Here is a 7,536-nt window from a genome sequence, read left to right as displayed (position 1 = left end):
CGGGGGGGGGAGGGAAGAGGAGGGCTGTGGGGCCAAACATTCGATTTTCCGTGCGATTGACAGCCATGAAACCTCCTTCCCGTGACGTCGGGGGTCACTCGGGTGCTGGTGAAGGATTCCCCAGCCCCCAGTGCCCACGGCTGGGTGCCCCCCCAGCTCGGAGGTGCGCGGGGCGGCTGTCACATCACATCAGCGTTGGGGCTGCGTGGAACATCCTTTGCTGCAGCACTGGATGGGAGTGGGTGACTCACTGGGGTGGCTGCACGGAGCTGCAGTGCGGTCAGCACTGGGCACTGATGCAATCAGCGTGGGGAGGAGGAGGAGGAGATGGGCTGTAGGGCTGCTGTCCATGCTGAGTTCAGAAGGGAAGTCAAGGACCTTGCTTAGTGCGTGGAGACGTTTGCCTTCCAAATGCTGCCTCGGGTTGTTGCTGAGCGCACTGGCACTGCTGCACAGAGCTGTGGGTGCCTCATCCATGGAGGAGCACATGGCAATGGGTGGGGGGCACTGGGCAGCTGAGCTGGGGGAGAGCAGCCAGCCCAGGTGGGCTGTGAGGTCCCTTCCAATACAAGCCATACTGTGATTCTCTCATCATCTCCTAAATTCGCCTTCACAATGGCCCCAAGGGATGAGGCTGCATCCATTCCTCTCCATCACTGTCTCCAAAGACATCCACACTGGGGATTCTGCCCAAGCTGGGATGGTTTCTCAGCTGTTGCACTTCCAGCTGTAGCCAATCCCACCTAGCTGCTGGGGCCATGGAGTGATCTGATGCCATGGGAAACTGAGGCAGGGGTAAGATGTTCCACAGCGCGCATGTCATGGGGTGCCACCCAGCACAATGGTTGGACTTAGGGCTGTCATGGAGCTGTTGGCTTTGTTTCCTCCAGAGCAGCCTTACAGGGAGCAGCTGCAGCTCTGGGAAGCAAAGCCAAGCCTGCGGCCAGGCAGTTCTGCTGGTCTGCAAGGAGAGGACAATACTGATGGTACCATGATCTCATCCTGCTTTCATTGTCCATTGTGTGAGAAAGCAGTGCAGGAAGCAGAGCTCCTTCCCAGCAGGTGCAATGCCCACCTTGAGTGCCACACATCCAGGGCAGGATGCGACCCTGCAGCCCAGGGCTGCTCCAGGTGCCCACATCCCACCCACGGGGCAGCAGAACGTGCTCAGCAGAGAGCCCTGCAGACCTGTGGCTATGGAACTCCTGTGCTCCTCCTGGATGCTGCCGGGGTTTGTTGCCGTGTGCTGGAGCTGCTTCAGTTCAGGGTTGGGGCTGCAGGCCCACCCCACTGCCATGGGGACAGCAGGGGAAGAGCTGCTCTCAGCACCAGAGCCACCAGCAGCCACCAGCACTTGGCTCCCAGCCCTGCTCTGGTATGATGGGACACGGGGACTGCGCTGTTGGTGGGGCCATCCTTCCCTCCCCAGATGAAGGGACCGATGGAGTCGGTGCTGGATATAACTTGGAAAGTGAAGGTGAACTTCAGCCAAGCACGGGGAGAGCAGCTCACAGTCTGATGGAGAAAACCCATCCCAATAGTAGGGTACAGGAAAGGTAACAGGAAGCAGAGCTCTCTGTCTGCACTGCTCACTCCGAGCTCTGCAGCCCTTGGGATGATGCTCCCCTCACCCCCGAGTGCCGGGTCCCAACCCAGGACCGACTGGGGACGGGGCTCTGCATGGGGACCCGGCGCCGTGCTCAGCGCTGGCTGCGGAGCAGCAGGCAGTCTGTGTGACAAGCCAGACCAGCATGGTGGATGGCAGTAATTACCGTGCCGCCCACAGCTGAAGGGGAGCATATGGTAAGGAAAAGGAAACTAACTTGTATTTTTCCGCACCCCCCGGGCTCAGCCTTTCTGGGGCTGTCACAGTCGATTTGTGCCGCCTGAGCTGCTTCGCCCCGACCGCCTCTGACTGCAGCTCCCTCCCAGGCAGTGGTGAGGTTGGTGCTGTTCTCACTGCTTCCTCAGCCCCGCGCAAAGCAGCCGGTGGGGATCCGGTGCCACCCAGCCCATCTCCGCTCCATGTCCCCATGTGAGCGCAGGGAGCTGCAAGGCGAGGGGCACCTGGTGGGACAGTGCACAGTGTGTCTGCAAGAAGGGTGCCTGGAGCTGGCAGTGGGACGGATGGATTTGCAGCCACAGGGGTAATGGCACCTTGGGATGCTCGGCACACCAGGACCTGTGGTTGGGACCATACAGCCATCTTTGTGGAGTTTAGGGAGATCTGCTTGAAGGAGGAGGGTTTGCTGTGTGTCTTCAGGGCACTGAGATCTTCTGGGGCCCTAAAAGTCACTGCAAGACCTACACAGAGCCCCCAGAGCCTCTGCACTGTGCTGGGACAGCGGCCACTGAGGGCTCTCCATCACTCACTGTGCCACGATGCAGAACCCAGGTGGATTTGGCTGAGAGAGAACACGGCTGCCCAAACCTGGTGTTTCCTCCCGTTCATCTGCTCAGGGCAAATACCCTCTCTAAAAGCAAGCTAGAAGTTGGCAGCTGGAGCAAAAACTTTGTTGTGAGCAAGGTGCTCTGCGTGCCAGCCATGCCAGCTCATCCCCTGCGGGGAATTTGCAGGTGCTGGGTGATATGTAACGTCTCTGTGCCCCAACCCATATCGTTAGGGTGGCCATTCAGAGTGGGTAGGCCCATGGTGAAGCTGGCCGTGCTTGAGATCATCAGGAAAATTAGGATGTGGGTGCTGCAGGCAGCAGGGAGCAGCACCAGGCTCCTGGGGCAGGAGTGCTGATACTGACCTCTTAGTTCTAAACCAGACTCGAGGCTCTGAGGATGGGGTTGGAGCTGCCCTGGTCCCACTGCCCACGTCCAGTCTGGCCCAGCTCCACTTGCCCCACATCGCTGCCCAGCTGCTGGCAGGGATGGCACGAGCTGGTGGCTTCAGCTCACATCCCCCCACGGACCTCAAAGCTGCTGCCCTCTCGGGCACGACACCGTGCCCATCTGTTGTGCCTGCCTCTTGCCTGGGGACAGATTGCAGGACATGGTCCTGAGCATTGCTCAATGTGGGGCCACGTCCCCAGGGCCCAGCACAGCCCCCCACCCCGGGCTCCCTCTCCAAGCCTTTACACAGCACAGAAGTACTTAGGGGAGGAAATGCGATTTTGGGGGGACAAACCCCATCCATCCCAGGGGGCAGAGCAGGGATGCTGTTGGCCACAGCTCGGTGCCTCCCCCATCCGTGGGTCCCCTCCTGCTGCCGCCGGCCCTGACCTCCCATTTGCCTGTCAAGAGCGAGCTTGGGCACCGCAACACCCCCTGTCAAATTAGTGAGTCAGAAGACGTAAGAGAGACCACCACTGCTAATTTGTACATTAACTGGTTCTGACAGAAATATTTCACAAGTGAAAAAACAGAAAATGTGCCTCAAGACAATGTTCAACTTCCGTACCAGCAAACTTCTGCTTAACTGTTTAGTGCGGGGGGGGGAGAAAGGAGATGCAGGGGAGGACAGACCTGGTGTGGTGGATGTTGGGGAGCCGGTGGGGAGCACATCTTTGTTTGCCCAGCTCCGTGGGGCCGAGGTTCCGTCCTCACCACCCCTCAGTGCCCCCAGCCCAGGTAGGAGCTGTCAGGGTAGGTGCCCGGGGGGCAGCGAGGACACTGCCCTTCCCCAGCACCCCTGGGGCCCCCACCCCCCGGCCACCCCCTCACCGTGCTGAACCCTGCAGCCATGGAGCCAGTACCGGTTGTAGCTTCGTGTGGCTTTGGGTGGCCACGACAAGGTGACATCCCCATGGGATGGGACACCCGCGGGGACCAGATGGGCTCAGTCCCAGGACTGGACACCCACTGGTGCTGGCAGCAAGGAGCTGTGAATGGCAGCGGGTTTTGCAGGGCGCTGCCCCACGGCACGGGTGGGAGCAGGCGCGGGCTGAGCCGGGTCCTCGGGCCAGCAGCATCGAGCGCATGATCTGTTGTGGCAGCTTCCCCGCAGCCTGGAGCCAGCCCCGAGCTAGCACTGATGATGGCTTTAATTGCTTTCAGATTCGATAGCCCAGCCCGTGACAGCCCGGGCGATGCGGTGGCTGCAGCCCAGCCGTGCCAGCCGGCCCCGTCCCAGGGCATCCCCATGCCTAGATGGGCAGAAGGCACTGGGAGCTGCTCGGCGTCGCCAGGGCTCACCTCCCAGCATGGCCCTACCAATGCTGTGCTGCTTCCCTGGGCACTATTCGTGGTCCCGAATGCAGCTGCGGCAGCACTGCTTCAGGATGGCACTGCAGTGAAGCCACCTGGCCACGTGCCACCATAAGGAACCCACGCAGCCCCATCCATCCTCAGGTTGCAGCTCTGCTCGGAGATGCTGGGGCACCTCATGCAGCCATCAGCAATGGGGCAGAGCAGGTCTGGGAATATGGGGGTCACAGACGAATGGCCATGTTACAGGGCTGGGGGCTGCCCCAGAGCATGGGAGTGCCCAGGGCTGGCACAGCCACATCCCAGGGGATCCAAACCCGAGGGTCTGGCTGTTCCCGACATCAGGCCCTTGTGCTACATTGTGCTGTAATGAGGGAGTTGGGAGTGCTCAGCACTCACAGGTCCTCATCATCCTCAGCTGTTTTGTCCTCTTCCCCCATGCTGCCATGCTCTGAGCTGCCTCCCATGTCCCACCGAGGCCACATCAGCGCGGGCAGCTGCCAGCAATACCCCTAATGGTTCCCGCCTGCCGAGGAGCCTAAGCGACCAAAATGGCACACGGGGCCCATGCAGTGCCAGCACCCACAGCACCACGTGTCCCCGTCATCCCCCACCAGCCCCACTGCGGCTCACACCAAAGCCATGGCCCAGCTCCAACGCCGCAGCGCTGTTTGCATTTAATTTGGGCGGAGTTTGCTGCCCAACTGAGGACTTCAGGGCAAGCAAAGGTGCGGCGTTCATTCCGTTACCCAATTAGCGGCTCTCAGACTTGGTTCCCAGCTGCCCCGCTCCGTGAGCTCCGCATCCCTCGTCTCAGACTGTCGGTGTTTGCCATTCCCATCCCAGGCGGGCTGTCGGGGTGCAGGCAGCACCCAACCCGCCGCGTGGCTCACGGCCGGGGCGGTGCGGGGCGGTGCGGGGCTGCGGCTCTTGGCCGGAGATGCTCCCGGCAGCGATGAGGTCTCTGAGCACGGAGTCAGGGGTGCTGGGCTGAGCCAGGAGCATCTCTCGTCCCCGATCCATTATAGCGGGCAGTGCCGGCGGGCGGACCGGGGCAGGGGCTGCATTATTGACGAGGGGGAGGAATGTCCCGGCTCGGGCAAAGCGGGCAGCGGCCCCTCCTGCAGCACGGAGCCGCGGGCAAAGCACTTTGCTGCGCCGCAGAGCCGCAGAGCAGCGCCCAGCCCGGGGCGGGCAGAGCCGCAACGACCGCACAGCGCAACGGCAGAGACCGCACAGCACCGCATCGCCCGCGACGGGGACGGGGACGGCGACGGCGACAGAGACAGAGACAGGACGAGGACGGGATCCGCACGCCCCGGCCGTGCCCTTGCAGCAGTGCCAACCCCGTACAGCCCCCTCCGCCCCCGCGCAGCGCTGGTGATGATGTTCTTTTTAAGCCTCTCTCTGTCTCTAGGCGGAGATTTGTGGCGTAAAATGCACAATATGTTCTATCTGCCCTGTGGGAGCCATAAAATATTCACCAGCAGCTCCCATTATAGTCAGAGTGAATCACGGAGAGCGCTCGAGCACGGCGTGCCCCCTCCCTGCCAGGACCCCACAAACTGCAGTGCAGCCACGGGCCGGCAGTGCTGGCAGTGCTGGTAGGGCATAATGGGCAGCCAGGGCCGCGCTTGTGCACGTGGGGACACGGCAAGGACCCTCACCTTCACATGCAAGACCCACCCCGAGCTTGGCAGGTGGAGGGGGGATGGGTTCATACCCCCCGGGACAGAGAGTGATGGCATTGGTGAGATGGGAAATGCCAGAGCAGCTCCAGCCCAAGGGAACTGGGACAGGACAAAGCTGCCATCAGGGTGGTGAGCAGTGCTGGCAGCTGGCAGTGTGGGGGGGCATTGTGCCCTCTGCTGCTCTCCATCCCACGTTGGCAGCCCCATCTCACCCCAATGTTCCCATTCAATGCCTATTCATAATTACATCCCCTGGGTCGGGGTCTTACAAAGAGGTCACAGCAGAGCCCCATGGGACAGCCCCTTGCTGCCCCTTGTCACACACAGTGTGTGCCGAATCTGTGGGTCTGACACCACTCTTCTCTTCACATCCCACTGTCTGTCTCCTTTGCTACCAGCTGCTCCATTGCCTGGTCTCCATCTCCCCCTTTATGACTGATTTAATGTCATAGATTTAATGTCATAGAATGGCCTGGGTTGCAAAGGAGCACAGTGCTCATCCACTTCCAACCCCCTGCTATGTGCAGGTCCCCAACCAGCAGCCCAGGCTGCCCAGAGCCACATCCAGCCTGGCCTTGAATGCCTGCAGGGATGGGGCATCCACAGCCTCCTTGGGCAACCTGTTCCAGTGCCCCACCACCCTCTGGGTGGAAAACTTCTTCCTAAAGGGAAGGACTTAAGGGACCACAGGGATAGTTAACGAAACGCCACGCTGCTATGAAACTGCTAATTCAAACACAATGATATCTTTTTGGCACACAATTATATGCCATTGTAAAGCACTTAATTCTAACCCTTAACTACTGCAGTCGTCACCTCCCACCCTGCCGCAGCCGCTGCTCTCCGTCCCACATCACTCAGTCACGGCAGGGCTGTGCTGATGGCCGGGGACACGGGCAGCATCGCTGCTGTCACTGCACCCGCACAGCTGCTGCTGGGAGATGTGCCGGATCCACGTCCGTATGCATCCCCATCCCCACCCACAGCGCAACACGTCTGCACGCAGCCGGTGCCGCAGGTACCCTACAGCTCTGCGGCAGGGGCTGTGCTGATGCCACCCGTCCCCCCGGCAGGAGAAGTGCTGCTGGGCCAGCGGGTGCCACCGTCGAGGTCCTGGCACTGCCGGCACGGCAGGAGCACGAGGAGGGCAGGATTTGTCCCCGGCCCATTGGCCCGTGTGGGCTCACCGCGAGCCGCCCGCCTGGGGTGACTGCATCGTTCACTGCCACCACCACGGGGCTGCCGGCAGGGCGCGGGGCTGCGGGGACGCAGGGGTTAAATCCTGCCTTTGCCATCACGTTTCCATCCCTGAACAGACTGAGAGAGGAGAGAGCAAAAGAGAGAGGCAGTGCCCTCCCCGCCCTCCCCACCAAAATTAACTCCCCATCTGTTTCTCCCCGGCTGAGGCTGATGGCTTGTGACAGGGCCTCCTGAATGCAAAGATGTTTCGCCCGGAAAATCTATTACAAGTTGCTTTAAGAAAGACAGAAATCCTCTCCTTCTGTCTCTCCCTACTGGTCTCTCAAGGTGCCCACCCGGGGCGAGATGGGGTTGGCACGCAGCCGGCCGCCTCCGCTCAGCCGGAAAGCTCCGCGCCAGCCGGCCTCGGCCTCGGCCTCGGGCGGGGGGAGCTGAGCCGTGCCCCGGTGGGGGTCGCAACGGAGAAGCCGTCCCCGTGCTCGTGCCCGTC

Source organism: Meleagris gallopavo, chromosome 16 (genome assembly GCF_000146605.3).
Source record: "Meleagris gallopavo isolate NT-WF06-2002-E0010 breed Aviagen turkey brand Nicholas breeding stock chromosome 16, Turkey_5.1, whole genome shotgun sequence".
Taxonomy (NCBI): domain Eukaryota; kingdom Metazoa; phylum Chordata; class Aves; order Galliformes; family Phasianidae; genus Meleagris; species Meleagris gallopavo.
Note: the sequence above shows the minus strand (reverse complement) of the source record.